This window comes from Balearica regulorum, chromosome 22 (assembly GCF_011004875.1).
Source record: "Balearica regulorum gibbericeps isolate bBalReg1 chromosome 22, bBalReg1.pri, whole genome shotgun sequence".
Taxonomy (NCBI): domain Eukaryota; kingdom Metazoa; phylum Chordata; class Aves; order Gruiformes; family Gruidae; genus Balearica; species Balearica regulorum.
This window is the reverse complement of record NC_046205.1, coordinates 5,453,912-5,460,836: the sequence shown is the minus strand read 5'-3', so window position 1 is coordinate 5,460,836 and position 6,925 is coordinate 5,453,912.

The following is a 6,925-nucleotide window of genomic DNA, read 5'->3' as shown; positions in this document are numbered from 1 at the left end:
GAACTGGCAGCCCTGAGGAAGAGGAGGGCTGGGGTACGGGACGTGGCATGGAGCAGCTCCCAAACACACCAGCGTTAGAAGAGTCCCACGGATCTGTGTTCTTCACACACTTGCAATCGTCTCTGCTTTGCACAGCGCTTGTGCGGGGGCAGGTATGAACATAAAGATGCAAAATAACACAAAACAGGCAAGAAGGAAAATTCAGCCTTTACGCGGCTTTTCCTTTGCACTGTGTTTGTGTTAATGCACGTGTGTATGGAAGTTTTATTCATCCTGAATTTTCTTTGGTACCTTGTTAAATGTTTCCTCCCTGTAAACGATATCTTCTGAGATCATTGCTATCTCACAGGAGTGTTAGTGAATGTGTTTTGAATATTGGGCAGATGCAAAGTGGTCACTCTTGCAAGTCTCTGTATTAAAAACCTTTTCTATTTATATGTGGAGGGTTTTTTTCTATTCTAGGAAATTCTGAAGTGCCACCAAATGTTGCTGTGGGACAAAATCACTTAGTTGACTGTAAGAGTGAAAAATCTCATAAACCGAAGGTCCTGTATTTTATGCTTGCATTGAATAGCCAAAACCTTTTCTTTCTAAACTCTCTCAGAGCACTGAACTCCAGTTGACAGCTGTAGATCAAGTTTCGGTCTGGAGCAAATGTTTATAACTGAGCAATAAACCCCGAAGACAGAGATCTATAATGGAAATGCTGACAAACTCAGCTGCAGGAACAGGGCTACCAGACACGTCAATAATTAGCGAACAGAGCAGTTTATCTGACTGAAGGCAAAGGAGACATGCTTGCCAGCTCCCTGGCGTTAGAAGGTATCATTGCAGAGGACAGTAAATCACACTAAATCCTGCCTTAACACCCTCCACAATAAATCCAGCATCAAGTCCCACATTTTTTCCCCTTCTGACAGGCAGCTAATTTACCGTTTTGTTTTACTTTAGCTAATGGCTGTTGAGGCTGATCCTAAATTAATCCTAAACAGGCTGTTTCTTTCTTGTACAAAAGGACACGAAATTCCACATTTTAGCAGGGTAAAAACACCAAGCGGCTCCAGATTGAAAGCAGAGCTGCCGTCTTGGGAGATTTTCCCTGCCACCCACAGAAGTCCCCGCCGAGCAGGTGCCCGGCAGCCCTGGCTCCTCCGGCCGGGCCACGCCAGCGCAGCAGCACGGCAGGCGGTAGCGGCAATCCCAGCTCCCAGTGCCGGGGGAGCATCGTCCGCAGCCCGCAGCTCACCCTGGGGAACACGCCGTGCGGGGAAAGGTGCATCGGGATGTTCCCAGAGCAGACAAAGGCCGCCTGAATTCACCGGTTTCAGTCGCGTTAGGTGGAAAAGCGAGCGGCAGGTCTAATCCTCCTCTACAGGTATCACCAGCCCAGGCGACCCTGCCCGCTCGGCTCCAGCCGTTCCCTGGCCGGGCTCTGTGTCCCGCTCCGCGTGAAGCCAAGCGGAGACCCTCGCTCCCCCGTTTCTGCAGAGGGAGCGCTGACTCCCTCACATCCCCAGCTCACCGTTCAAGCATGTGGTTCCCCTCCCCATTAAAAACCTGCCACTTTTTAGCCTGAGTTCATCCCTCTCCAGTTCCTGCCCTGCGTCCCCCTCTGCCCCTCTTGGCCAGGGGAAAGGTCTCTCCTCCATGGAAAGCCCACCCTGCCTGGGGACCACCGGCACTGCCAGGATGGGGCCGAGCTGCCTCCTGCCAGGACCCGCATCCCTCAGCCTCTGGGCAGGGGGCCCTGGGTGCAGGCGGCGGCTCTGCACCCAGCAGCTCTGGCACTGAGCACCCCAGCTTCTGTCAGACCCAGGGCTCTGCGCCCTCGACGTTAACCCTGTGTGCAGAGGCAGGTACCAGTGCCTACAAGTTCTTGGCTGCCACAGAGGGTGCATTACTCATCCCTGGTGCCTCATCAGCCCTTGATAATATCTCAGCATAAGCGAAAAGCAAAAAAAGACGCTTGCCGAGAAAGCAGGAGGAAAGCAAGAATGTTCTGAAGTTGCCTCTGACACTCCTAGGCTCGACCTGTGGCGCGCTGCTTCTCTGTACCCCGCTTTGACACAGAGGTCTGCTTCTCTGAAGGCTTATCTCCTGCAGAATGATTGATAGCCTGGGCAATTGTTTTTAATAATATCTGAACACCTGCAGTCCTCAGTCCCCAGTAATACAGTTATCCCAAGCGCCTAACTTCTTGCATAAACAACTGCTCCGGTTGCAAAGACAACTATCAAGTTCCTGACACAGGCTGCACAAGCCGTGCTGGGGGGTCAGGCACGGGGGCACGCAGGATCATGCCTTCCACGGGGAGATGTGGGAGCGAGAGGAAGGGGAGCCGACTTTCTGATAGGATCACCCGGGCATGCCTCTTCTTCCCGGGCAGAGCAAGCAAGCCTGGGCTTTCGGCCGGGCAGCGCAGCTCACCGGCCCTGCTTGGAGGGAGCGGCACTGGCAGCCTGGCAGCACCCGTGCCGGGAAGCGTGTCTCCATCCGGGAGTGTCACCCCAGTTTGGTGCCGAGCAGCCGCGAGCTGCAGAGCCGTGAAAACGACTTCTGCGTGGGTGACGGAAGAGCACGAGCTGCATGCCCCATCGCACCCCAAGCGTGGTGCGGGCAGCCTGCCGGGTGCCTGCCTGCACCCCCTGCGCTGCCATGGGCAGATCAAGAGGGGTCCGGCAGGACCGACTTGCTTTGTGCTCGCCAGGCACGGGGCAGGGAGGTACCGTCCGAGTGGTGGACGTGTGCGCCCCGGCGAGCTGCCCTGCTTTTCAGGATCTCTCTTTCATGCCTGCCGGGCTTTCTGACACCGCGCCCCGTGCAGGCTGGACATTTCGCCTCTTTCCAAGGAGCGACGTTATGCGCATGTTGGGAAACGCTCCTTTCTCATTTGCTTCGAAGGCCCTTTTCCCCTGTTGTTTGAGGAATGCTGTTTGAATTAGCTCCACGGATTGCAAACAGACCCTGTTGTTTTCCTTTTCCAATGCAGGGAGGCTTCTGTTCTCTTTGGCCTGCTGGATTAACCGGGGGGCCTCACACGCTGACCCCTCTGCAGCTCAGGGAAGCTAATTTAATCCCAATATTGTTACAGATCACAGCAGGACGGATCTCACAGATTCCTTGAGGCAAACCAGCACTGAGCTCTGGCAGAGACAGCAGCGCACTGTATTTGTAGAGGCAGGAGCTGCTACAATTTTTTCTAGAAAATTTCCTCTACAAAACTTCTGAGGCTGGGGAGGAGGGCAGCACTGGTGAGACGGCGGGGGCACCCTGGGCTCTGGGGTCCCACTGAGGAGCAGCTCCACCTGCATCCCCCAGCATCCCCCAGCATCCCCTGGCACGCAGGAGGGTGGAGGGTCCCTCTGGATGCTGGCAGAAGAGAAGGAGATGCAGCCCGGCATCTCCTCACTATTTCTTTCTCCTCATTATTTTTTTTCCTTTGGTACTGTCCTGGCTAAACCACGTCAGGTACCCACTCCTGGGGCTGGATTTTCGAGGTGTGTTGTCATCAGGCCATACATGACAGCTGCAGCTGAGCCGTGCCTGCTCCCACGTGTCAGTCGGTGCCGGTCCCCGTGTGAGTCCCTGGGCAGGTCACCTTACTTCACATCTGCAAGGTGGAGCCATCCCCCCAGTGCCAGAGCACAAGCACCTCGCTGCTCTTCCCCCGCAGCGCTACCATCGCGAGGGACGGCAGAGTTATGGCAAGGGTGCCATGGCGCCCGCCCCAGCCCAGCTGGGGCTGCCCCACTCCTCACAGCAAGTGCCAAGCCCAGCAGGCAGGTGGGTTTGTAAGCACCTTTCTTGGACAACTCAGTCCTTCACCAGCTCAGCTCCTCCCTACCCCACACGTCAGCCAGACCCCTCTGAGGTTGGTCGTAACAAAACCAAACACAGACACTTCTGCCTGCAGCCTTTTCTGTCCCATAATGAGTCCTGTGGAAATGGTCTGCGATGTGATGCTGAGCCTGGAAAAAGGCATCCAGCACCTTCACAGTGGGGCAATCAATATAAACGTCACCTGTATTTTCATGGGGAAGATCTGCCTTCTCATCCTGCGTGCAGTGTCTCAGCTCTTCCTCCCCTTGCTCTCACAACCCCACCTGGATGCATTGCTCTCCCCAGGATGAAAACCCAGTTGAAGAAATCCAGCTGAAGCCCCGATCCATCATACAGTGCTATGCATCTCCAAAGCACATCACACTCCTCCTCCCTGGGGCTGGAGCAGGGGCTGCTCATGGGACAACCAGCCCGGGCGGCTGCAGCCAAGGAGGGCATCCAGCCCCCTGGGATCGGGGCAGGGCAGGGGGCGCGGGAGCCACCGGGATTCGGGGGGGAAGCCCTGCCTCTCCCAGTATTGCTCTGGGGGCTTTGATGTTCGGGAAAAGTAAATGGCTTTGGGATGCTATTAAAGACAAGTTTAAATGATGACACACCACAGGGCTGGGACTTCCAGCATTTCTTGTAACTCCATCCAGAGCTGGAAGTGGAAGATGCCACTGGCACAGCCAAGAGGACATGAAACTGAGAGCCCCTGCAGCAGGAGCGGCTCCGTGAACAGCTTGTCCCTCTCCAGGCTTCTGTCCCCTCCCTTCTGCCTCCACTGCCGTTGTGCCCAGCAGCAGTGGGGCAGGAGCTGGTGCTGCCGTGGGGCTGGGTTGGCCCCGCTTCCCCAGGAGCGTGGAGCAGAGTTTGGGGAGCGGGGATGGGGTGCCCAGGGCAGGTCCCGAGAGGCTGGGCACAGGGATGGGAGCTGGGCATGTGGGCCCCTGCTTGAGCCCGTCCTCCTCTCCGCCATGAGCAACTCTTGGGAACATTCCTGCTGGATGACATTTCCCAAGGCATTGAGAAAAGAAAAAAAAAGGCACTTTTTTCCCAATATAAATTCTTGCAACATTAAAAAAACCACACAATAGCTGTAAGCCCTGAAACGGCTGGGGGTAAAAAAGCTACAGCTTGGCATGGAAATAGCACTACCATCCCCACCAACTGGTTGAATCCCAGATGTGAGACATCATGTGTGACAAAACCCCAGAGGAAGGACATGCAGGAAGCTTGTAATTGTTGTGGGCTCCCATCGCTGCATGGAGACACGGGCTGGCCACCTTGGGAGTCCCGAGCCCCCCCGTCAGTAACCTGCAGCAGCGGAGCGGAAAGCCGCGGCCACCTGGGCTGGCTGGGGACAAACATGGGGCCCCGGCGTCATCCTGGTCCGGCTCCTCACCGCTGTGCCCTCATGGAGAGCAGGCTGCCGGCAGGACGGACCCTGGGGCTCTTTTGGGACCCTCAGATGGTTTTGGGACCCTGGGGCAGTTTGGGAGCCCCGCAGGCATGAAGCGGAGGTTCCCACTGACCAGGCCGGCACTGGTGCTCCGGGTTGTGGTGAAGCGGTGCTGAGGGGTGAACAGTGCCCATCCCCGTGTCCCCACCATGCCCCACGGAGCAGCCGTTCTGGCCCGCCCAGGCCCACACAGGCCTCTGTACTGATACCAGCATAAATAAATCAGCTGAAAAAATACGTTGAGGGGATCCTCGTGCAGAAAAAATGTAGAAATGTGCTTGCTCCGCTGTGTTCTCTGGGACATTTGCAGTACACCTGTAATTATTTTAATTACAATTAAAGACCATGTCCTGTGACTATGCTGAGGAGCCCCGTGAGGGCTGTGCATACAGCCTGCCTTCTGCTGCACTGCGGCTTTTCAGGATTTCCAGCGGAGCCAAAAGCTTTGCTGGTGTGGATGGGATATGTCTACGTATTGTGTTTTAAACTATATAATTAATTGAATGCAGTGCTCTGCAAGGAGCTAATTCTGCCGAGGGATTCTGGTAATTGTACAGCCATTGAGAGGAGCAGGGCCCGGCCCCGCGCGCTGCAGGGAGCTGCAGGGAGGAGGCCGGCAGCAGGGTCGGGGTCCTGCTTTTGGGGATGGGGGAGGCAGGGCAGAAAGCTCAGGGGGCTGCGGCAAGGGGAAGGGGGAGGCTGAGATGGGGAGGATGAGGGGAGAATGAGGAAGAGAAGGGCAGGACGGTCCACAGCTCGACAGGAGGGATGAGCAGAATTGCTGCAGCAGCTCTTCTCTCTCTCTCTCGCTGTCTTTTTCCCCCTTTCTCTCAGTTTTCATGAGTGTTCATCACACAGGACCTTGAGGTGAGGCTGGCCCAGACCGCTGGCCCTGCCCGCATCACCCCACATCACCGGCCATCACCCCGCATCACCCCACATATTGCTCCACATCGCCCTGCATTGCCCCACATTGCCCTGCATCACCCCACATCACCCCACGTTGCCCCAAGCTGCAGCACTTATTGCACACACCGTCCACTTTAAATACCCTTATCTGCACGGGAAGCGTTTGTACGTATTTAAAATACCTTCAAGATGACAGCGTGAAGAAGAGAACGGATTGAGCCTGGCTTTAAAAGATGGCAGAGCGGAAAGCAATGGCCCGAGGCCAAGGCCAGAACGCTTCGGGCAGGCTGTGACTGGAGCGCCGGGCTGGGCGGCAGAGCGGCAGCTGCCGAAGCCCATTGTGGGGCTCTGGAGTGCGCGAAGGGTGTGCGGGAACGCGGTGCTTCTCCTCGCTTTGCATCTTTGCTCCCCGAGGAAGGGCTGAGGTGATACTGGACATAACTGTCTGTGGCCAGCCGCTTCCAGATGCCGTTCAGCAAATACGCGTTAGATGCTATTTCTTGGAGATGCCTTTTCATTTACAAGGGGGGAGAATAATAATGCTGTGGTGGCTGCAGTGTCGGCAAGGGAGCTACCACAGCCACGACAGCCTCTCATAGTGCCGCTGCCCTGGGAGCTTCGGGGTTTCATTTCCAATCAAGTTTTTCATATGGTAACATTCAGAATTTTGATGGGAGATGAGGCTACTTTTGTCTAAGAGAGAACATACTTTCACTGTTGCGCCCGGCCCAGGAA